Genomic DNA, 25,066 nt, shown 5'->3' with positions numbered 1-25,066 from the left:
TGGAGAGAGAGGTACATTTGCAGGAGCACATGGGTGAAAAATATACAACTTAGAGTGTGAAAGCTCAACAGCTGAAATTTTTTGAAGAAAATGTGAATTTTTGAGAATTTAATCTGCCAGAACTAAAGACCTATTTTCAAAGGTTTTTGGTTTAAACAGAAACAAACCCCTAATAATGGCTGGAGGCCATTCACCATCCTTACATCTCCTTTTTTGTTGTTTTTGTTTTTTTTATAACTGGAAAAAAATGGGATGGAACAAAGTAATATGAAGCAATGTCACAAAAGAAAAAATCTTTGGCTATCTTACTCTCTGGATGAGGAAAATCTGTTAAAAGATGTCTGTTTGGTTACTGTTTACTGAGCCTTAAACCATCAACTTTATATTTAGAACTTTATTTTTTTAAGGTACTAATTAGCTTGATTATAGGGCCATAAAATTAGATTGGAAGTTTTATATAGTATTATAGTAATAAATGCAATAGGAGAAACAAATAATATGTCATAGTGATACAGTTGTCATTGTTAATAACTTTGGTAGTTGATAAATTATTTTTTAAAAAGGCCAATTCATGATTCTGGGAGTAGATTTGAATATGAATATGAAGTTGTATCTACTACTTGAGCAACTGAATTCCTTTTTTACATATTGATGGACGCTTAGCCTTTTATTTTCATTTAATATGAACCTCATTTCTGGCATATAAGAATTGAAACTAAGAAACATTTTGGCTTTGTCAATCAATGTTTTTGTATACTGGATTTTTTTTAGAGTAATATTTTCATCAGCAAAAACATTTCTTAAACACTAATTCCCTTTCCAATTAATCAGTTTGTAAGTGAAGTCCAGATCCTTTTAGTTATGTTGGACATATTTGTCTCCTGAAGTTTTATCTTCTTATACATCAAATTATTGGTTGTCTTTAAATGTATGACTAAATATCACATACTTATTAGTTGTTTAATAGGGGTAATTCCCATGTGGGAAATAAATTGTTTTTATAAAAGTCAAAAAAGAAAAAAGAGTTCTCAGGGAGAGACTTTATCAGGGTGCAGGCTCTAGCAGGTAATAACTTCATACCTTTCTCATACGACTTACCATTTCATGAGCACCCACCATGTGCCAGATACTGGATTTTTACAATGACTCTATGAGATGAGCACTATAATCCTCACTCTACAAACAAGAAAACCACCTACCAAAGTAGGTAGTGGCAGAGCAATAATTTGATCTTATGTCTAACTAATACCCCTATGTACTTTTCATTTATCCACACTTAAATCACTGAATTTCCATGATAAGAAAAATTTTGTACTTTCACTTACCTATGTAACTTTAACTCTAGTGATTCCTTTCTGTTATATTAAATTAAAACTTTTCAAGCTACCCTTCAGTGCTGTCTTAGAAATTCCTCTAGACAAGCAAGAGATGGAATTATCCCAAGGACCAATGGCTGGATATTTTTTATTTGTTCTGCCAGACCTCTTTTCCACTCAGCTTTGTGCCCTAGGAAGTAGCCTTTATGCACTACATCATTAGTTCCCTACTCTATGGCTTTCAGCTGGGTTTACCCACTGGGAGCACTAGATGGAGGTTAAGAGAGAGAAGAGAGTGTTAATGATAATAATATTTTCCTTCTTCTTTAATTCTGATATCACTGGACATAATAGAGGTCCTTCAGGTTGGCTGGTTTTATCTACAATAGCCACAGCTCCTATCCCATGGCTCTCTTCTGGACCCATACCTATTGTCTTTGGGGTGAAACTTCTCCCTTCACTTGTCCATTCAATTTAGGGGTACCAACTTCCCACTCTTGCTAGCCCCAGGATGCTTCATCATCCCTTGATACTTTCCCTTAAACCTATTTCACCTGAATAAATAGCTCCTAAATTAAATTTTCCTTAATTGCTCCATTTGAGGATCCCATGTATTTCCTGCAGGTTTTCAAAATGATACAACATGAGCTCTAGAATCTTTTTGATGCTTTGGATCACTGAACAAATACAAGGTGCCTTTTCATGCATACATTGGTGCATTCATTCAACAAATACTTATTGAGCACCTATTGTGTGCCAGGCACTGGATTTACAATGGTAACAAATGTGGCCACTGCTCTCCTACATAAAATAGAGTAGATAGATTAAACAGATAATCATACACAAACTAGTAGAACACTATAATTGTGTCATGTGCCATGGCCCAATGAGGGCTAATGAGAGGAATCAATCTGGTATGGAGATCAATCAAGGCTTGCACAAAAAAGCAAAATTTGAGCAAAAGACAAGTAGGTATTTATTGGGCATAGAAGAAAAGAAAGATCATTCCAGGCAGAAGCTGATGGCTGACAAAAGCTGGTGTGGCAGGAATAGAGAAAGCAGGAGATGCTTGAGGAAAGATAAAGATGAACAGGCTTTGTAGGCCATATTGAAAAATTGCCTTTATCCTCTAGTTTATAGAGTGTGGAGATTGGGTTGGAAGGCCAAAGTGGATTGAGCACAGACCAGGTAGACAAGGTGAGAGGTAATCTAAATGGTGGTGGGGAAAATGGAAAAAATAGATTGATCTTATATATAGATATAGAGAGAGAGATTGAAAAATAGATTTGCTCCTCCCTGGAAGATTTCAGTGTCTGGTTCCTTATATACATTAATACAACTGTCTTAGGGCAATGACTTCTCAACAAATGGAAAAATTCTTCCTTCTCATTGTGAGATACGGGTCAAGAAAGATTATTTTAGGTCTAAGAAAAAGGATGAAACTCAGTAATGCAGTTATAGACACAGGGTCAGGACATAAAAATGGTCCCCATAGTGACTTCCTGTCTTGACCTCTAACAATTCTTACTCCTTAGAAATTCAACAAGGCAGAGGATCTTAGGGGAAAAGAGGAAAAAATGAAAAAAGATGAAACCAGAGAGGGAGACAAACCATAAGAGACTCTTAATCTCAGGAAACAAACTGAGGGTTGCTGGAGTGCAGGGGGGTGGGAGGGATGGAGCGGCTGGGTGATGGACATTGGGGAAGGTATGTGTTGTGGGGAGCGCTGTGTATTGTGTAAGACTGATGAATCACAGACCTGTACCCCTGAAACAAAAAACACATTTATATGTTAATAAAAAAAAAAAGAAAGAAATCCAGTAAGAAGTTGAGACTGAATTCTAGAGAGAGCAGAGAAACCCAGACAGATGAGAGTTACCATCTTGGCTCTCCCACTTACTGTGCTGACTATGCAATTAGTTAATTTCTCTGATCTTCACATTCTTCTTCTGTAAAATGAGAATGATAAATATTTCATAGGATCGTTATAAGGACTAAATTAGGTAATGTATGTGTATACATATGCTGTTCACTAGTTAAAATAACAGAAAACTGATTTTAAAAGGACTTAAAGCAAATTTATCTAATATATTGGGAAGTCTTAGGTATGACAGATTTCAAGGTTCACTGACTCAGCAGCATAATCAATCTCTTTCTAACTTTCTCCTCTGTCACCCTGGATGTGTTGTTGACTCTCACACTGGCTCCCCTCATGATCATAAATTAGAAGTATCATATTTAAAGAGAGAAACATCTAAAGTGGAAAAGAATATCTTTTTCACTATTCCCTACTTGAATGTGAAAAACCTTTACCAAACAGCAACAGACTTATATCTCATTTACTAGAACTCAAAGTAAAATACACAAAGGCAGGAATATTTGTCTGTTTTGCTAACTGATGTATCTCCAACAATCAAAATAGTGGTTAGGCCTCGAAAACCTTTTATTGTTTGAATGGACCACATACCTAATTCTAATCTAATCACTAGTAAGCAAAGTGGGATTACCATGTACTGGCACTTTTCCTGTAAAAAGCAAAATAATAATTATTTTAGGCTTTGTGGGCCGCATAGAACCTCTATAGCATATTCTTCTTTTTTCAACCCTATAAAAATATAAAAAATATTTTTAGCTCATGGGTCTTCCAAAAACAAGCCAAGGAATGGATGGCCCATGGGCCATAGTTTACTGCCCCCTGGCTGAGATTAATCATGTGGGGTGAAATGGAGGGACAGTAAAGCACCATGACCAGTAGAATATGTACAGTACTCAGCAGAATCCCCCACATGTAAAAAGCATTCAATAAATATTAGCTGCCATTGTTTTTGGTGATGTATCATTTTCCTTGTTCTTGTTTTTCTAGTACAGCTGGACTCCAGAGACCTCTCTGTTCTGTGATAAAGCTGTCATAGGTTGTAGACTGCCTCTGACTCTGGACTGAACCATGTGAACCAGTGCACAGAAAGATATACCACACAAAAAGAAGTAAAGATAGAGAAAACAATAAGCTCAGGGTCAAAAACCAAGATTCACAAAATTAGCAGAGGATGTGAGAAGTGTATTATGGTGGAGGAAATTAATTCTATTCCCAAATACTAGAAAACTCAAAGTTAAAAAGGTAAAATAAGTTCCTTTACTGTCTCAGAATCCTGAATAGGCTAATTGGCAACCAGTCTCACCAAGGTAAAAACCTCTGTACTATTTTCAGTACAACAGAATTCTTTTTCCAGAGACCATTGCTATGACACTTTTTTAAAGATTATTTATTTCTCAGAGAGAGAGAGAGAGAGCACAAGTGGGGGAGTGGCAAGCAGAGGGAGAAGCAGGATTCAGGCTGAGCAAGGGAGCCTGATTCGATGCAGGACTTGATCCCAGGACTCTGGGATCATGACCTGAGCTGAAGGCAGACACTAACCTACTGAGCCGCCCAGGTGTCCCTAGAGACCACTGCTATGACATTTAAAAAAAAAATTGCCTTTGACGTTTATAGCTGGTAGATTATCTTCCTTGTTTTATACTACCTGATCTTCAGCAGCAGTCCACTGAAGCTGGGAAGAATGTTATTATTATCCCCACTCATTGGTGATATTAAAAATATTTAACAACCAATATAGTTTGGGACCAATCATAGCCCTGGAATGAGGTGGGTCCTTAATGCCCCCTGCTGAACCCCACACTGATGCTTTTGTTACTAAATTATGAGGAGGTGGGTGGGAATCTTAAAGGAGGGGGTAAGCGGAGCAAGATGGCGGAGGAGTAGGAGACCTGGATTTCGTCTGGTCTCAGGAATTCAGCTGAATAGGGATCAAACCATTCTGAACACCTATGAACTCAACAGGAGATCGAAGAAGAGAGTAGCAACAACTCTCTGAACAGAAAAGTAACCACTTTCTGGAAGGTAGGACGTAGGGGAATTCTACCAAACATTTAAAGAAGAATTAATACCTATTCTCCTGAAACTGTTCCAAAAAATAGGAATGGAAGGAAAACTTCCAAACTCATTTTATGAGGCCACCATTACCTTGATCCCAAAACCAGACAAAGACCGCATCAAAAAGGAGAATTACAGACCAATATCCTTGATGAACATGGATGCAAAAATTCTCACCAAAATACTAGCCAATAGGATCCAACAGTACATTAAAAGGATTATTCACCATGACCAAGTGGGATTTATCCCTGGGCTGCAAGGTTGGTTCAACATCCACAAATCAATCAACGTGATACAATACATTAACAAAAGAAAGAACAAGAATCATATGATCCTCTCAATAGATGCAGAAAAAGCATTTGACAAAGTACAGCATCCTTTTTTGATCAAAACTCTCCAGAGTATAGGGATAGAGGATACATACCTCAATATCATAAAAGCCATCTATGAAAAACCTACAGCAAATATCATTCTCAATGGGGAAAAGCTGAGAGCATTTCCCCTAAGGTCAGGAACGCGGCAGGGATGTCCACTATCACCACTGCTATTCAAAATAGTATTAAAAGTCCTAGCCACAGCAATCAGACAACAAAAAGAAATCGAAGGCATCCAAATCGGCAAGGAGGAAGTCAAACTCTCACTCTTTACAGATGATATGATACCGTATGTGGAAAACCCAAAAGACTCCACCCCAAAACTGCTAGAACTCATACAGGAATTCAGTAAAGTAGCAGGATATAAAATCAATGCACAGAAATCAGTGGCATTCCTATACACCAACAACAAGACAGAAGAGAGACAAAGGAGTCGATCCCATTTACAATTGCACCCAAACCATAAGATACCTAGGAATAAATTTAACCAAAGAGGCAAAGGATCTGTACTCAGAAAACTATAAAATACTCATGAAAGAAATTGAAGAAGACACAAAGAAATGGAAAAACGTTCCATGTTCATGGATTTGAAGATGTGTCACCTCTGACATGTGAAGATGTCAGTGCTACCTAGAGCAATCTACACATTCAATGCAATCCCCATCAAAATACCATCCACCTTTTTCAAAGAAATGGAACAAATAATCCTAAAATTTGTATGGAACCAGAAGAGATCCCGAATAGCCAGAGGAATCTTCAAAAAGAAAAGCAAAGCGGGCGGCATCACAATTCCGGACTTCCAGCTCTATTACAAAGCTGTCATCATCAAGACAGTACGGTACTGGCACAAAAACAGACACATCGATCAATGGAACAGAATAGAGAGCCCAGAAATGGACCCTCAACTCTATGGTCAACTCATCTTTGACAAAGCAGGAAAGAATGTCCAGTGGAAAAAAGACAGTCTCTTCAACAAATGGTGTTGGGAAAATTGGACAGCCACATGCAGAAGAATGAAACTGGACCATTTCCTTACACCACATACAAAAATAGACTCCAAATGGTTGAAAGACCTAAATGTGAGACAGGAGTCCGTCAAAATCCTAAAGGAGAACACAGGCAGCAACCTCTTCGACCTCAGCTGCAGCAACTTCTTCCTAGAAACATCGGCAAAGGCAAGGGAAGCAAGGGCAAAAATGAACTATTGGGATTTCATCAAGATAAAAAGCTTTTGCACAGCAAAAGAAACAGTCCACAAAACCAAAAGACAACCGACAGAATGGGAGAAAATATTTGCAAATGACATATCAGATAAAGGGCTAGTATCCAAAATCTATAAAGAACTTATCAAACTCAACACCCAAAGAACAAATAATCCAATCAAGAAATGGGCAGAAGACATGAACAGACATTTTTCCAAAGAAGACATCCAAATGGCCAACAGACACATGAAAAAGTGCTCAATATCGCTCGGCATCAGGGAAATCCAAATCAAAACCTCAATGAGATACCACCTCACACCCGTCAGAATGGCTAAAATTAACAAGTCAGGGAACGACAGATGTTGGCGGGGATGCGGTGAAAGGGGAACACTCCTACACTGTTGGTGGGAATGCAAGCTGGTGCAGCCACTCTGGAAAACAGTATGGAGGTTCCTCAAACAGTTGAAAATAGAGCTACCCTACAATCCAGCAATTGCACTACTGGGTATTTACCCCAAAGATACAAATGTAGGGATCCGAAGGGGTACGTGCACCCCAATGTTTATAGCAGCAATGTCCACAATAGCCAAACTGTGGAAAGAGCCAAGATGTCCATCAACAGATGAATGGATAAAGAAGAGGTGGTATATATACACAATGGAATATTATGCAGCCATCAAAAGGAATGAGCTCTTGCCATTTGCAACAACGTGGATGGAACTGGAGGGTGTTATGCTGAGTGAAATAAGTCAATCAGAGAAAGACATGTATCATATGACCTCACTGATATGAGGAATTCTTAATCGCAGGAAACAAACTGAGGGTTGGTTGCTGGAGTGGTGGGGGGTGGGAGGGATGGGCTGGCTGGGTGATAGACATTGGGGAGGGTATGTGCTATGGTGAGCGCTGTGAATTGTGCAAGACTGTTGAATCATAGATCTGTACTTCTGAAACAAATAAAGCAACATATGTTAAGAAAAAAGAAAAAGAAGACAGCAGGAGGGGAAGAATAAAGGGGAGTAAGTCAGAGGGGGAGACAAACCATGAGAGATGATGGACTCTGAAAACCAAACTGAGGGTTCTAGAGGGGAGGAGGGTGGGGGGATGGGTTAGCCTGGTGATGGGTATTAAAGAGGGCACATTCTGCGTGGAGCACTGGGTGTTATGCACAAACAATGAATCATGGAACACTACATCAAAAACTAATGATGTAATGTATGGTGATTAACATAACAATAAAAAAATTTTTTTAAAAAGGAGGGGGTCAGTTAGAGTAGCTATTCACCAAACAGTACAGAAGGATTTCAATATTTTAATAAGCAGCATAGCTATACCAGTGTGTACCAGATGACTATGAGCCCTGCCTATGTTTGCCAACATAAAGGAAGGAAGGAAGGAGGGGAGGGGAGGGGAGGGGAGCAGGGAGGTAAAGGGGGAGGGTGGGAGGAAAGGAAGAAAGAAGGGAGGGAGGGAGGAATGGCTTTTCTAGGACTATAAATCAGTAAATGGCAGAGCTTGGATTCAAAATTAGTCTTCAATAATCCAAATTCTCTACTTCTCTGTTACCCGCTTTCTTTTTTTTTAATTTTATTTTATTATGTTATGTTAGTCACCATACATCATTAGTTTCTGATGTAGTGATCCATTACCCACTTTCTTTACTTGTATGTTCTTTTCCACATCCTGTGGATCATCCTAGTCAATGACTCAGATCAGAGAAAAGAATATTGTATTTGGAGACAGAAGACTTATGCTCAGGTCCTACTTCTGCTCTTTATTAGTTATGAGACCTTGGGCAATTCACCTGATCCTACAAGACTGAGTTTCTTCACTGGGGAAATCTCAGTAATTATGTCTGCATTGTAGGCAGCTGAAGAAAAGCTTTGTAAAATATTAAGTACTATCCAGATGTCAGCCATTCACATTATGCACAATTTGGCAGTTTTCACCTTAAAAACCTGAATGATGGAACTGGAATTTTTTCCAGATGAGAAAACTCAGACTTCTAAGAGATTAAATTACTTGCCCAAGGTCACACAACTAGTGATGATAGAGCCAAGAATGATTTCAAAGCTCTTGACTTCTAATTCATGGCTTTAGCTTTTGGCAGCCTGCAAATTCACATCACAGGCTGCCTACAAAGAGAGAAATGTGAATGATCCTAACTTACAGTCAGAGCTATGTTGGCAGGCCTTTGTCATCAGCTCCTTTCAAATCTGCAGGAAGAAGGCCTACTTCAGGCCCAGCAAAAATCTTCTATAATTCAGGGTGCTACTAGCTAATTGCTAGGTCACTCCAGCAGCTGTGGGACTGGAATAGCAAAATTATGGTGTTAATGACAATATTTCTGCTACAGATATGCAAGCAAACAATACAGCATGGATGGAAACAGTGCCTACCCCAGAGGGTCTGACCTGCAAGCCCTCATCTGCCACAGGCCAAAGGGGCCAGGATTCGTAGTATGACAACTGAGAAGGAAGAGTTATTCTCAGCTTAGGAAGATTTAGCCTATGTTGCCCCCAAAAGACAACCCTCACTGGAAAGCAACAGAAAATCAAATGATATGGATATCCCCAATCCCAGAACTCTAGGCAAACTGAGTAAAGCAATGTGGTTTTGTAAAATCTGGTTTTAGAGTCAGAAAATTTTTGGATTCAGATACCAAGGTCTAGTAGTCATTTGCAAAGCACCCCAAATTTCTTGCTCTGCCTTCCAGGCATATGATAGGGCTATACTTCCTAGCTTGCCTGTGGTTAGGTAGAGTCATATGACTAACCTTTGCAAATATACTTTGAGAAAAAGGGACATATATCACTTCTAGGCCAAGCTTTTATTGCTGGTATGACACTCTCTAGAGATGTCTTGTTCCTCTAGTACAGCAGTATTTGTGATGGTTGCTGCTCTGCAGCCTGGATCCCTAACAACAATGAGTAGGGCCCTCCTGCTGACTCACTGTGAACAGGTGACACAAGCAAAACGAACCTTTGTGTTTTAAGTCACTAAGATGTGGAGGTTGTTTACTACTGCAGCATAATCTAGCCTATCCAAATTGATACATTAGCTATATGATTTTTAGTAAGTTAGCTTCTCAGAGCATGAGTTTCTGATGTTTAATATAAGGATGCACACCTTTTTATGACTGTGAGGATTACCAATAGTTTATGTAAAGCAGCTCACAGCTCCTAGTACATATTTGGTCCCCAAGCAATGTTATCTATTACTATTATATAACAGTCAGGGAGAAAAGCAGGTGGAAGCAAGATATCCTTAAGCAAACACATAGCTCTTAAACTCTACTGAGCCAGTCACCTAGACATAGAGCTTTGGCAGCCAGGAGAGCCAGATAGAAGGAGGCCCCTGAATGCCTCCAGTCACTTGTTCATTCTTCATTTTGTAAATATATAGTGAGTACCTACTCTGTGACAGACACTGTTTAGGCACTGGAAATATAAGAGAAACAAAGTCCCAGCTCTCATGGTCTTTACCTATACCACCTAATGCATTTGAATGGCTGTTTTTTGGATTACCTAATAATTGTACCCTCAGAGGAAACAAAGAGCGTGGAATTTGATCCTTTGCATTTTAGGTGGTTTTAATTCCTTGGAAATATTTTTGCATATATTAACAGACTCAATTCTCACTGCACTTTTACAAATAGGCAAGGATGTTATTACTGTATATATTCACGGGTGCAGAAATTAAGGCTGGGAAAAACTGTTTTTTTAGCATTAGTGGCAGTGCCAGATTTAGAATCTGTACTCTCAGTTTCCTCATTGAGGGTCAGGTTCTTTTTTTAATCCCAGGTTGACAATAAAAACTTGAATCACCATCTTGCCCAGGGGTACTCCTAAATAACATCTTTATTAAAGTACTGTAGGTGAAATATAAGAATGGAGTCTTTCTGTGGTTATAGTAATAATAAACCATCACAAATAGGATTTTAAACAGAGCTGTCCTATACCAAATTCTCCCTGCTAATGGGTCAAATTTCAGGAAGTTCCTACTTCACAACTCCATGTGTGAAGAGAGACCTAAGCACACATTTAATGAAGATGATCTTACCACCTTGGTGGAGTACGTAATAAGAAAAGACCAACACAAATACTTTCTGGCCTCCTGGTGTCTTTATTGTCGGAGTAAATGTCCTAGAAAGTTAGGCCACACCTAGTTCCTCACTTATAGCTCAGTATTTTATTCTAAGCCCAAGCCTTGAAAATCCAACATGTCAAGGATCAATTCGAATGTCATCTTTTATGAAACCTTCTTTAATTGCCTTATCAAAAGTGATGTCCCATCATCCTTCATTTGTATCTTAATCTGGTTCCTATTGTATCCTAAAGTCATATCCAGATGGTAGTGAAACAGACAGACTGAGCTGTTGTTCCACATAGGGAAATGATGGAAAATAAAATGAGAAATACAGATTGAGTCAAATTGTGGAGGTCTCTGAAGACCAGACTAGGATTTTCCTCCATAGGCAAAAGTAGCTGCTGGGAAACTTGGGGAGTATTTACAAAATATAAATATAATCATATGATCACTCATCTGCTAAAAGAAAGGGAGAAGGTGGAATAGAAATCAGGGTTTCAATAATGTGAAATGAGAGTCTAAACAGTTACTTTTGTCTTGGGGATATTTTTAGATTTACATTTGACTAGTTAGATTTGTTCCAAATCTGATAAACAACCTGCAAGTGAACGCCTGAATCAAGACTTGAGAAACTGTGCAGTGTGATAAACTGTGAAACCTCGCAGGAATTCTCCTCGATCACTACTCTCTCCTGGATCACTACTTTCCCAGCAGATCAGAGAACTCCGAAATAGGAGTACTCTTTCCACAAAGTCAAAAAGTTGAATTAACTAAATATTGATTGGCTTTGAAGAGGGAGTTTGTATTCACACAGATGTCATTATAATCACTAAGGGACCCTGGGCTTCTTCAGCTGGCAAACCCATCATTCGTGGCAACCAACTAACACCTGAGACCTTTTCCTAAGTAGTGGGTGAAATTCTGAGGTGTTCTCACTTCTAATGCGTTGGACACACAGACTGCTCTGCATGAGTTGAACCATGAGGGTTCAGAAACGGGGCTTTCGGCATCTCCCAAGTGAAAAAATGACGACTCCTCTCCACCAGCACTGACTCCAACTCACCAACGCGGCTTGGCTGGCACCGCTTCACGTCCCATCTCGCTGGAAGCCTGTCCTGACAGAAGCTGTTGCTCTAAACCTACTCGTTGTCACTAATCTGGCCAGATCTTTGCGGCGCCGAACCTTTCGGCCAAACGGTCGCCATTTTGTTTGTGCCGCGCCTGTTCCAAGAGCCACTTGGTCCCGCCCAGCCCCGCAAATGCCTCTCTCTCTCTCAGTCATCCAGCGCCCCTCTATGGTACGTCCCTTGTACTACACATACGGTAATCTTCCCCGTCTTCACCGCTCCGCAATCTTCCCCAGCTACTCTTTGCTCTCCTCTGTGAGGAGAGCACCAGCCTGAACCAAACCGCATTTGGCACGTTACCTATAATAGCAATCTTCAAAATTTTAGATTATTTACTCCCAAAAGATTGAAAGTTAAGTATCCATTCACACATTTTTAACTTCTGTCCTTTAAAATTTCTCATGATAAATTTAAATAATTGCAAGGGGGGATATTTCCAGTGCACTGTAAATAGTAACATTTAAAAACAAAACTGTTGCATCTCTTTATAAATCTGTCCAATGAAATCTAAATGCCACAATGATTTTGTTACCTGTCCATTTGAAAATGAGTAAATGAACACTTATTTTAACACATATTTTACACTGTTACCTTTTTTTTTTTTTTTTTTTGAGAGCAAGAGAGCAAGAGCAGGGGAGGTGGGGAGGGACAGAGGAGAGGAAGAAAAAGAATCTTAAGGCAGGCTCCCTGCCAGACCTGGGGCTGGATCTCAGGACCCTGAGATCATGACCTGAGCAGAAACCAAGGGTGGATGCTTAACCCACTGAGCCACCCAGGTGCCCACACTGTTGCTTCTTCAGTCATCAAAGAGAATACCCTCATAGGATTTGCCCAGAGAAACATATCTCTATGCTCTATTGATCACCCTGTCGTAGTTCTCTACAACAAAAATATGTTATTCAAATATGTATTTATGTTTTTATTTTCCTTTATCCATAATTCTCTTGTTTATAATTTCTTCTAGATTGAGTTACCCATTAAAATTATTACTAGCACATGACTGTTCCAAACAACATAAATATATTACAAAATTTGATAATTATTGAATAAAAAAGTAAAATTTTACTAGACATATATATTTTAAATAATATATAAACAATATATGTTACATATTATATATTATACATTTGTACATTACAAAATATATATTACGTGTTTTACAAAATACCTCATAGGAAATGGAGAGCTGAAGTTGCACTAGGAAGCCCATCAGAGCAACGACAATGTTTTACGAGGTGCAGAAGGCAGTGGCAACCTCCTTGATTTCTACAAAGACTCCTCAGTGCATATGGGAGAAAGCCCCAATTCCAACCAGGGGTTTGAAAACCTCCCAAATGGAGCCTAAACTTCTCTTTCTAGATTTTCTTATTGCACTTTCCTTTACCAAATGCTCTCTTTTTCTGCCAACACATGTTTTTCTCATTTCTGTTTTTTTGCTTTATATGAGAACCTCTCCCCAGACAATGCAGCATTCAGACTCAGTAAGGGATTCAGAAATGTTGGGAGGTATGCGTTTCTTTTGTCAAGTGACTATGGACAGGTGATTGTGAAAGGAAAGTTGGGAAAGAGAACTAGAATGACATCCAACTTAGGCTGATCAATTTTAGGAAAAAGTGAATGTGGAGCTTTAGGATTTAGAAACGTATTCCCTAAATCTCTCTCAACCCACTCAACCCCTCCCAGGAGTTTCTGTGCACCGGAGGGGTACAAGTAATCCAGTTTGTTGACAGCTGACCTAAATAAAGGATAGGTATTTGGATTTCAAATGGCTCGCCTGATAGGCATTTCCTGGATAACAAAGTGCAAATAAAACAGGCAGAAAAAGAGAAATAAGCCCTTATTGAGGCCTGACTTTTGAATCAGGCACTGGGCTAGGTGCTTTCACATACACTGATTTCAGTCCTTACACTAACTCTGACAGAAAGATGGAGCATGTATGAGCTTCTTCCACAACACCGACTTGCAAATATTATCACATCCTTTTAATGTTTTAATTCAAATCAAATTTGGCTTAGCCCCACCTGAGATAGCTAAAAATCAGCCACCACTTATTTTCCCCTCCCCTCTCCACAGCAATCTCTGACTTTCAAACAAAAGTTCTGGGTGGTGATGGTCTTGTTAGAAGGGAATGCCTAATACACAAAGAAATTTAATTCCCTAAGGAATTAGGCAGCACGAAACTCCGGGATATAGGGCATGTGGAATGTGCCAGAGAAAGGGAAAATTACCTTTTTGAAACTCCCATTTTTCTATAACATTGAAACCAAACAAGATGGCAGTTAACATCTGAGTAAAACTTCTAGTGGCATAGTTACTATTATCTGCATTTTAGAGGTGAGGTGAGAAAACTGAAGTTCAAGGAGTTTAAGCAATTTGCCTAAGGCAGGCAGCCAGGAAAGGCTATTGATTTAGAATGGCCTTGCTCCAGTGTTAACTCTTCCCCTAATTAGATATGGGAAAGTTTGCTTTCTCTCCCCGCCCCCCCACCCTCATTCCTCTGCAGCTGTCACACTTGAGTTTGGAAAGCAAGGCAGGCCTTTTCAGTAGGTCTGTGTGAATATACCTGTAAGCGGAACACTGGAGCCTTGGTGAGATTTACTGCTCAAAGATAAGATATAAGTGAGATGCTTGTGTGCCAAGGGCCCTCCACTCTTCTTGCTTCCTCCATGGACATCTGTGCTTTTGGTTGGCAGTAAAGTCACTTGATCCTACTGAGGTTATTCCATTGGAAAACTTAAAGCCAACTGGCAATCCAGTCAATTCCTTTTTGATTCTGTCAGTGTTCATACAGTACAAACAACACAATGAACCACTACTACATACCCAGAGCCCCCACAGTCTGGCTCTGTGGTGTTCTTTGATCCAGTCTCTCCTCTTCAAACCCCTAGCAAAAGATCTACCCTCCACCTGAGCTTAGGGTAGATTCCTCAGACAGTAATCCAGGTTCCATGTTAGGCCAATACCTGATTGCTTTCTAATCAGCCCCCTCGCCACGGTCAGAGGGAAATATTCTAAAGCCACAGAATTCAATCATTTTTAAGATTTAAGACTTTGAATACATCATCCCTGAGAGAAAATCTCATCAGTGTCTTCCTTTCTACTATTTCAATTCAAATGTATTTTTAAACCATTTCTATCTGCTTGATGCCATAGGGTATGTAAAAATAAAATGCTTGCAATAAAGCTGGGGATCTAAAATGTTTAAAAGGAAGCAACTTAAGTTTCTTGGTAGCAGAGATGGAGTTTTCACTCTTTGTAATCCTGTGTGTTGGCAGAAAAGGGGAGCATTTGGTAAAGGAAATTGTAATAAAAAAAAATCTAGAAAGGGAAGTTTAGGCTCAATCTGGGAGGTTTTTAAATCCCTGGCTAAAGAGTTAGCCCTTTCTCCTATATGTACTGAAGAATCTTTGTCGAAAGCAGGGAGTTTGCTACTGCCTCTGTACCTTGTAAAAGACTGTCATAACTCTGATGGCCTTCCTATTGCAACTTCAGGCCTACATTTCCTATGAGGCATTTGGTAAAATATATAATAAGAAGGCAGATATGTGTGTGTCTTTTACTTGGGAGGGAAGCTTCAGAGTTACTGCAAAAAAATCAGAGAATCCATATGCACAAACTGCACTATCTGTAAAATGCATAAATAATATCTCACATATACAAGTTCCACTATTTTCAAAATGTATGTAGATATAAATGATATTGGGAATGCTGGAGGATGAGCAAGAAGTGAAACAAAGAAAACTCCAAGTCATCCCACCCGAGGTCATTCTCAATTAGCCAATGACCAGCCAAACCCCAGGCATGTGAGCAAGCCTAGCCAAGATCAACAGAGCCACAAAGCCAACCCAGAACTGGCCACAAGAGTGAGACCAGCTAAAAGAAGCTAAATCCTTATTAGATTAGCTGACCCCCTCCCCCACAGACTCACGTGCAAAACAAATGGTTATTGTTCTATGTCATTGAAGCTTTGAGGTTGTTTATTATGCAGTGTTATCATGACAATAGATAACTGAAACTACCACTTACCAGTTCTGTAACCTTCAACTATAAAGTGAAGGTATAAAGGTACTTACTTCAAGGATTGGCATGAGTACTAATTGAGACAATATGCATGAAATTCTTAATACTGTCCTGCACTCTAAAAGTGGTTAGTGGTATACCAAGAACAAGAAAGTAAGAGTGAGAATGAATGAGAGAAGGGATGTGGGAAGAGAGAATGAATTCCTGCTACCCCACAACCTTGACCTCAGGGGGCATTACTGGGTTTTCGCACAAATGGCATAACATTGCCAAGATCAATTTTAAGCATTTAAATAAAACTTTGCTGAAGTGCTCAGATCACAAAAGAGAATTAGAGTAAAATGAAGCAAAATAATCTTATCTTCCAGAGTATCTTCAGCTGTGTCTTCCAAAATATCTTCTATGGGAGTACTGCTTGATATGCACCCTCTACCTCCAGATAGAAGTAAGAATCTTTCCTCACCCCTCAGGAAGGCCCCTGAACCCATCTCAAAGTCCAGACTCCCTGCGGTACCTGGCTGTCTCGGCTGGTTAAGCATCTGACTTTGGTCCAGGTCATGACCTCGGGGTCCTGGGATTGAGCCCCGTGTCAGGGTCCCTGCTCAGCTGGAGTCTGCTTCTCCCTCTCTCTTTCCCTCTGCCCCTCTCCCACTCATGCACCCCTCTCTCTCTCTCAAATAAATAAATAAAATATTTAAAAACAAAAAGAAAGTCTAGACTCACAAGGAGGTAGACTTAAAAGAGCAGATGTTTTCTCCCTGGCTGAGAGGTGCCTCCCCAGAATTAGGAGAATCAGTGTCCCGTCAGAAGCATGTTCCCTTCCACAGAGGATGTACTCAGAGACCCACCCACCCCCTTTAGAGGGGATCCCATTACCTAGTCAGGATAAGGTGGCTTTAACAAAACAACCATGTCAGAATACAATACAATAGTTTATATACCTGTCCAAGATGTGTGAACAAGCAGGGCACATTGGGGAGATGAGCTCACAGATAAAAGACAAAACAATTCTCACAGAGCATTTGTCCATTATGTCTTCTACCTGCAATGCCAGGTCCCCTCTCTCCCTATTATTTTCATCGTCCCAATTCCAATTCATGCTTCAAAGCCATCCCATTTGGCCTCTTTGAAGTTTTCTCTGATCATCATCCCAGTTCAAACTCCTGCGGGCATTTGTCCATAGAACAATCACATAGAAGAGGGGGAAAATATAACTCTGACGGTCAGAATCCCAGCTATGCCACTCATCAGTAGTGGAATCTTGGGCAAGTTGTTTAATCCATCTAAGCCTCAGTTTCCTTACCTAAAAATAGAGAATGTAATAGCACCTGCTTTGAACAATGATGAAGTAGTCTATTAAAGTACTTAGTACAGCCTCGCATATGGTAGGTGTTCAAGAAATGTTAGATATTATTATTGTTGTTGTTGTTGAAATAATTATTTCGCAGTATGTGATGATACTAGCAGAATATTTGCCACACAGTAGTGAAATATTTTATTATTAGTAATTAGTAATCACTTTAAATTCTATATTTTTTACTTTTCCTGTAAGAGATTCTTTTTTTTTTTAAAGAATTTATTTATTTATTTGACAGAGAGAGAGACAGCGAGAGAGGGAACACAAGCAGGGGGAGTGGGAGAGGGAGAAGCAAGCTTCCCGCAGAGCAGGGAGCCCGATGCGGGGCTCGATCCCAGGACCCTGGGATCATGACCTGAGCCGAAGGCAGGTGCTTAATGACTGAGCTACCCAGGCGCCCCCCTGTAAGAGATTCTTTTTTTTTTTTTTAATTTTATTTATTTATTTGAGAGAGAGAATGGTAGAGAGAGAGCACGAGAGGGGGGAGGGCCAGAGGGAGAAGCCGACTCCCCGCTGAGCAGGGAGCCGACGCGGGACTCGATCCCGGGACTCCAGGATCATGACCTGAGCTGAAGGCAGTCGCTCAACCGACTGAGCCACCCAGGCGCCCTGTAAGAGATTCTTAATTCACATTTTCGTAGTGAGTCACTTACCCATCTTATCCCCCTAGTGAGATTCTAAGTTCTTGAAGACCCATCATTCCAAAACATCTTATCTGTAGAGGGCAGAGAAATTTGAGGTATTCAGAGTTTTAGTGATATTTGCTCTGTGGTCATGAATTGCTAACCTCCCTACTAATGAAAGAAATACTGTCCTTGAATGCAAGTCTAGCCATGCTGCGCTCTGCAGGCTAACTGTATGGGGGACACAGGGTCTCTTTTGCCCTTAGCAACCAGGAAGAATTAAGTTAGTGTATCAGATCTCCAGCATTCCATGGGCAGGCCAGACAGACAGACAACTTGGAGAGGAACTGTCTTTAAATAAGTGGTGACTGGGAAAACAAGCTCTTTCTGCAGTGTTAATAAGTATGGCAAACCCCAGATAGGCTGGGTGCCCAGGTCCTGGGCAGAATTTTGATTTAGGATTCCTTTTTCCCAGTGAGTCATAACTGTCATGGTCCTAACACCTGTCACCAGAAAAAGGCAAAATCAGTGTAATCACCAGAGCAGTTGCCCCAGGAATACATTCTTTTAGCAATTTGGTTGGAAGAAGTTCAAGAATGCAAGTAATGAGTTGATTTCAAATGTGCAGTGACCACAGTTGGCCTGAGTGCTGAGCTGTCTGAATTTAAGGGAGAAAGGAAAGGAGAGACAAGTTATTTTATTAACAACAGCAGGAAATCACGTTATTCAAGACGCGTTTAGTAATGGGTAAAATCAGCTCTGATGCCAACATTTCTAGTCCAGAACTATGAAAAAAATTATTGGATTCCCCAACTGAGCAATTAGTGATGGGGTTGGCCAGATAAAAAGACGAGAATTGATGGCCAAAAGAATAATTATCTGGGATTACACCACTTTTTAAAATAAAGCCAGATGAAAAGATGACAAAGCAGGGGAAGGGTCTTTAGATGGTAGGGTGGAGGTTACAGTTGACAGCATACTGCTGGTAATATTATTTTCTTGTTGTCCATGTTATTAAATTCCTTAAAGGTCATATAGGCCATTTGATGAAATGAAAGCCATAAACCAATGCAGTCATCTTGTCCTAAACCATCAACTTTGAAATTCCTGTTGCTGATGGTCCAATTTCTTTGAAATCATTTTATCAAATCAAACTATAATAAAATCTGGCTCCAGTTTTGATGTTTAATCTTTAACAACTTTTAAGCCTTACCTCTCCCACTTCCCCTGGTACCCCACAACTGAGCAGGCCATAAGGCCCACATATTTTTTTCCCTTGGCACCAGCAGAATATTTAAACCATACAAATAATGGCCAGCGGTTAATACTTATCCTGGCCCCATCCCCAAATCCCAAGGTCACTTGTCTCTCCTGTCACTCAAGCCATTCCAGACAGGCTTGAATATCTGCCCTATTCTCCCTCAGGAAGAAAAAGAAATAAAAGCCATATGGATTAGAAAGAAAACTTAAAACTGTCTTTATTTAAATATAGCACAACTTATAGGAAATCCTAAGGAATCTACCTAAGAGAAACTATAACTAATACGTGAATTTAGCAAGTTTGCAGTTTATATGGTCAATATTTTAAAAATCAATTGTATTTCTATAAAGTAGCAACAACTGGAAATGGAAATTTTTTAAATTTTCATTTATAATAACATCAAATCACAGAATTCTTAGGCATAAACTTAATAAAATATATGCATGACCTGTACACAGAAAACTATAAAACATAGCTAAAAATTTTTGAAAGACATAAATAAATAGAGAGATATACTATGCTTATGGATCAGAAAACTCAATATTGTTAAGATGTCAATTCTCTCCAAAGTAATTTATAGATTCAATAAAATTCCAATCAAAAATCCAAGCAGATACCTTTTAGAAACTGACAAGCTGATCACAAATGTATATAAAAATACAAAGGAACTAAAACAGCCAAAATAGTTTTGAAAAAAAGAATAAAGTTAATTTCAGGAGGTACTGCAATGCTACAGTAAGCAAGATAGAATGGTGTTGGCATAAATTTAAACATACAGGTCAAAGGAACAGAATTAAAATTCTACAAATAGACCCCATGTAGATAGCCAATTGATTTTCAACAAATGTTCCAAGGCAATCAGTGAGGGAAAGGAAATCTTTTCAACAAACTATGCTGAAATAACTGAATATCCATATGCCAAAAAGAAAACTCTATGTTCTCCAATATGCAAAAATTAACTTGAAATGGATTGTAGAACAAAATATAGTTTTAACAAAAGCTAAAACTATAAAATTTCCAGAAGAGATCATAGGAGAAAATCTTAGTGACCTTTGGTTAGGCAAAGTTTTTTTAAATTGGATACAAAAAGCATAAAATATTTAAAAATAGAAAAATTGGATTTCATTAAAATTGAAAACATTTGCCCTTCCAAAGACACTGTTAAGAACATGAAAAGGCAAGCCACAAACTATTACGTGAGCAGATATTTGCAAAACATATATCGAATGAAAGACTTTTACCCAAATTATATTTTTAAAAATGCTTACAATTCATTAGGAAGAAAACAAGAACAAAGGAAAAAAGATTTTGCACAGACACTTTACCAAAGGACATATATGAATGGCAAAAATTTCTTAACATCATTAGTCATCAGGGAAATGCAATTAAAACCATAATTGAGGGGTGCCTGAGTGGCTCAGTCAGTTAAATGTCTGACTCTTGGTTTGGGCTCAGGTCATGATCTCATGAGTCCTGAGATTCAGCCCTTCAAGGACCAGCTCTGCATTCAGTGTTCAATGGGGAGTCCGCTTAAAAGATTGTCTCCCTCTGCCCCTCCCCCAACTCTCTCTCTCTCTCTCTCTCTCTTTAAAATGAACAAATAAATCTTTAAAAAATAAATAAAACCATAATTGATTATACCACTCATAGTCTAAAACTCTAGAACTCCTAAAATCAAAAAGACTGATAACCTAAGGTTGGCAAGGATGTAGGGCAACTGAAACGCTCACGAATTTCAATTTCTTATAATGTTAAGCATACATGTGACCCAACAACTAAGATTTTAAATATTTACTCAAGAAAAGTGAAAATACATGTTTACATGAAGACTTGTGCTCATATATTCATAGCAGCTTTACTCATAAAAGCTGAAAAGTGGGAGAAAAATATTCACCAAATGATAAATGGAATATATATTTTGTGATGTACTCATGCAATAGAATATTATTCAGCAATAAAAAAAATGACTACCAATAAACACACAATGTGAACGAATCTCTAAAGCATCATGCTAAGTAACAGAAGTGAGACCAAAAAAAAAAAAAAAGAAAGAAAGAAAAGAAAAGAAAACTCTACATACTATATGACCTCATTTACATGAAATTCTAGAAAAGGCGGAAGTATAGTGAAAGGAAGCAAGTCAGTGGTTAATGGAGCCAGGGAATGGGGAGAGGAGATGGATTGCAAATGACACAGGGGACATTTTTGTGGTGATAGAAAGGTCTTATATTATGGTTATGATGGTTGTTACACAACAGTAAATTTTGTCAAATTTCAACAAATTGTGCATTTCATCTCATGAATTCTATTCTAAAAATCTGTTCTAAGGATAAATCTTTGATATGTGGAAAAAATAAGCCAAATAGTATTTATTGCATTTTTTTTAAATACTAGAATAATGTCCAATCGGGAATAATGTCAAATTGCAAGAAATTTAATAAAATAAATTATGGTATATCTACAAGATGGATTGCTATAAAGTTATTTATAAATAATGGTGGTGATGATATTTAATGACACAGAGACATATGGTTACTTTCAGGTAGATAAAGTAGTATGCCTATAGTCCATTTATTATCCATTTCTGTTATTGTTTCATGTATGTATGAGCATCTCAATATGTATATATACATATATTTAGATCTCTATAGATCATCAGAAGGTTATGCACCACCATTTTAACTGGTTGTTTCTTCATTTTACTTATCTTTATTTCCTAAGTGTCTGATAATAAATATGCATTTCTCTTGAAGTAAGAGAAAAAACAAGTTACTATTTTTAAAAATACATATCCTTACGGCCTAGATAGAAAAAGAGACACGTAAATAGCATAATACATGATAGAATGAAATAAGTACTCATGGAAGGTGAGGGAGAACTGACTGGGTCAAGTATAGTTTCATACCAAAACTGGAATCATGGCACTCTCCAACATCCAGATCATGACCATGTTATTCTCTCTGAGACACTGAACCCACTTTCTATACTCATGATCGTTTTCTCTCAGAAGATCCATGATCCCTGGCTGCCACATTGTCCCTCATCCCAGTGCATCAGACAAGTAAGTATATTGATATTTGAACTTCAATTGTGGATTAAATTCAATTTTCCTTCCACAACAAGTCAAAGATATACCTGGATACCTGCAGGTCGAGGACAATTTCCAGAGGTCCTCTGGAAATTCCATGATAGAGGACAAAATGCTGAGGGGAAAGAGCACCTCTAAAAGGCATTGTATCCTCAGTGCCTGACACACAGAAGATGCTTAGCAATATTTGCTAATTATTTACTGGATATACTGAGAATAAAAGCATGAGCTCAAGATTGTTTTGGCTGCTTATTGCCCTGACTTGATCTGGGAGGACTTCCTGAAAGAACTGGAATTCTCTGGTTTAAAAGCAATGTCTGCACACCACTTCCACTCTTGTTACTCTTACATTTGGAGCAATTCCAAGACAGAAATGTTCTCTGTTAGTCACTAGGATGCTTTCCATCTCACCAGCTGGGATATTTATACACTAAACCTATTTCCAGTGTTTTCTACCAAACTTTGCTAGTAGTGCTGAGGAGGGCTAAGCAAGTCAAGCAATGAGCAGTTTGGTCTAAATTCTCCACTCTTTCTCAATATTCTGGCTTCACTAAAACCCCAGACATATTCCTACCTGGCAGTTTTGTATGTTACTTTTCAAACTCAGCGGATTTTCAACAAAACTGAATCCCTGTTGCAAATCTGTTTGTGTTCTATTCCATCCAAACTCAACTTTGCCAGAACCATCTAGTTTTTCTAGTTAGAAGCCTCCAAAGTCTTGTGTCTAAGGAAAGGATAGCAGGGAATCCCAATTTACATGTAAACAAACTAAGAGTTTAAAATCCAGTGTGAATAGAGACTGTAGTATGATAAAATCCAAATTATAAATTTTAATTTATGGTGTAGAAAAATGAATGCAGACTAAGAGTGGGATATTAGTCCAAAATCTGCCTTTATGGCTGTTTGATTAAGGCAGATCAGTTAAACTTTCTGAGAAACCTCAGTTTCCCCCTATACTGTCTAGGAGAGCTGGTTTCTTTTATTTGGGTTACCAAGTTCCTTTCAACTCTAGTATTCTATGATTTTATAATGTTCCCTTACAGATGCTCAGGGAAGGCAGTCATTTGGCAGGATGCTTCCCCAGTCCCTGCCTTGTGTCATTACTTGTCAGTGTGTACAAAAACAATAAATAACCCATTGGTTGCAAGAAAAGTATGTGTTGGATCAAGCTGATATGTCTGCTCTCTGCCTTTTGGAGAGGACAGAAGAGGCTTTGATGTTGTCAGAATGGGGCCACATTTTGACCTTGAGACCCTTCAATTCCAAGTGGCCTCCATTGCCAAATACATGAAACAATTATTTACAATTAAAGAAGCATTCTGTACCTCTTTCAAAACTGCCACAGTTTTTTATCTTTAAAAGAAAAACAAAGTATAATCCCAAAGATTAAATCTCTTACCTGGAAATGGAAGAAAAAGGCATGTGACGGGGGTGGGGGTGGGGGTGGGCTCCTGGAACCTTCTCTTTACATACTGTTCCTGTTTAATGGCAGGTAAGGGACAGGGTAAGTGATGTAGCCAGTCTGCATGCTACTAGGAAGTTAATCCAGATTTCTGGTTTATAATGAAGAAAACAGACATGAAACAGATATGTGTAATCCTGCCTCGTACCCAAAAGTCTTGAGGCCTTTCTCTGCTTAACCCTGGTCTCCAGATCAAACCTTTCCTTGGGCTGAGACTTTATAAGTGGCCCATGGGATTGGTGACGTACAAAATGCAGCACAATTCCTGTCACATGAGAATTGTTACTTCCTTTCCCTTTTCCCAAATGTGCTGTACAGATATCCAAAGGCCTGCCTTCTTCCACATTCAGTCAGTTCTTTCAGAGTAGAATGATACTTTCTGGAATGTGTCCTTTGAAACTCTAATCCTGACAAATAAAGTGACACGTACTAAGAAGTTTGAGATGTGCTGCATAATCTTCTCTTGAGGTTCACTTAGAATATCAAAAGCTCTAAGAAGTCCCACACACAATAAATGATGCTTTTGTTATTGGCCAGGAATGGCAAAGGCGACTGAGCACTTTATTTCTCTACAGATTGTCCATCTTTCCTGGTCTCAAACTTCCTCTCTGACTTATCCGCAGCTTATCTTTATTTGTATCTGTCTCATAAACTTTTTAGTTTTTTTTTCTGTTTTACAGATATACATAGATATGTTTTATCTCTCCTGACTGCCTGTACACTGTTATAGAACAGAGTCCTTGCTCTTCAGTCTTTATCTACCATAGAAGACCTTGTACATGTGGTTAATCTATACATATTTGGTTGAATGGGTCAATCAGTCTAGGAACTAGCATCTTCTAAATATTTGCATCTTCAATTGGTAAATAACAATGGAATCTACACAAATTCTCAAATAGTTAAAAAAATCCTATACCCAAAGTTAAAGTTGAAAAATGAAAATATTAACACTAAGGGTAGAAGCATCAAATGTCTCTTCTTTCTTTCTCTCCTCACTAATTCAATTACAGAAAAACTGGATATCATTACTCTTGTATCTTCAGATCTGGAAATGTGCTCCATAGTCATGAAATTTAGGTACCATAAATTGACTTCAGAGGAATATGTTGATTTTGGGGAATTCATTATAAGAAGATTTTATTATTATTTGTGAACAGGATTATATAGGTTTAATACTCAGAGAACTTAACACCCTAAGGGCTTCGATGTTAGAATG

The sequence above is a fragment of the Eumetopias jubatus genome, unplaced genomic scaffold, assembly GCF_037043125.1.
Source record: "Eumetopias jubatus isolate StellerSeaLion01/CBP00866 unplaced genomic scaffold, mEumJub1_p1.0 scaffold_5, whole genome shotgun sequence".
Lineage (NCBI taxonomy): Eukaryota > Metazoa > Chordata > Mammalia > Carnivora > Otariidae > Eumetopias > Eumetopias jubatus.
Note: the sequence above shows the minus strand (reverse complement) of the source record.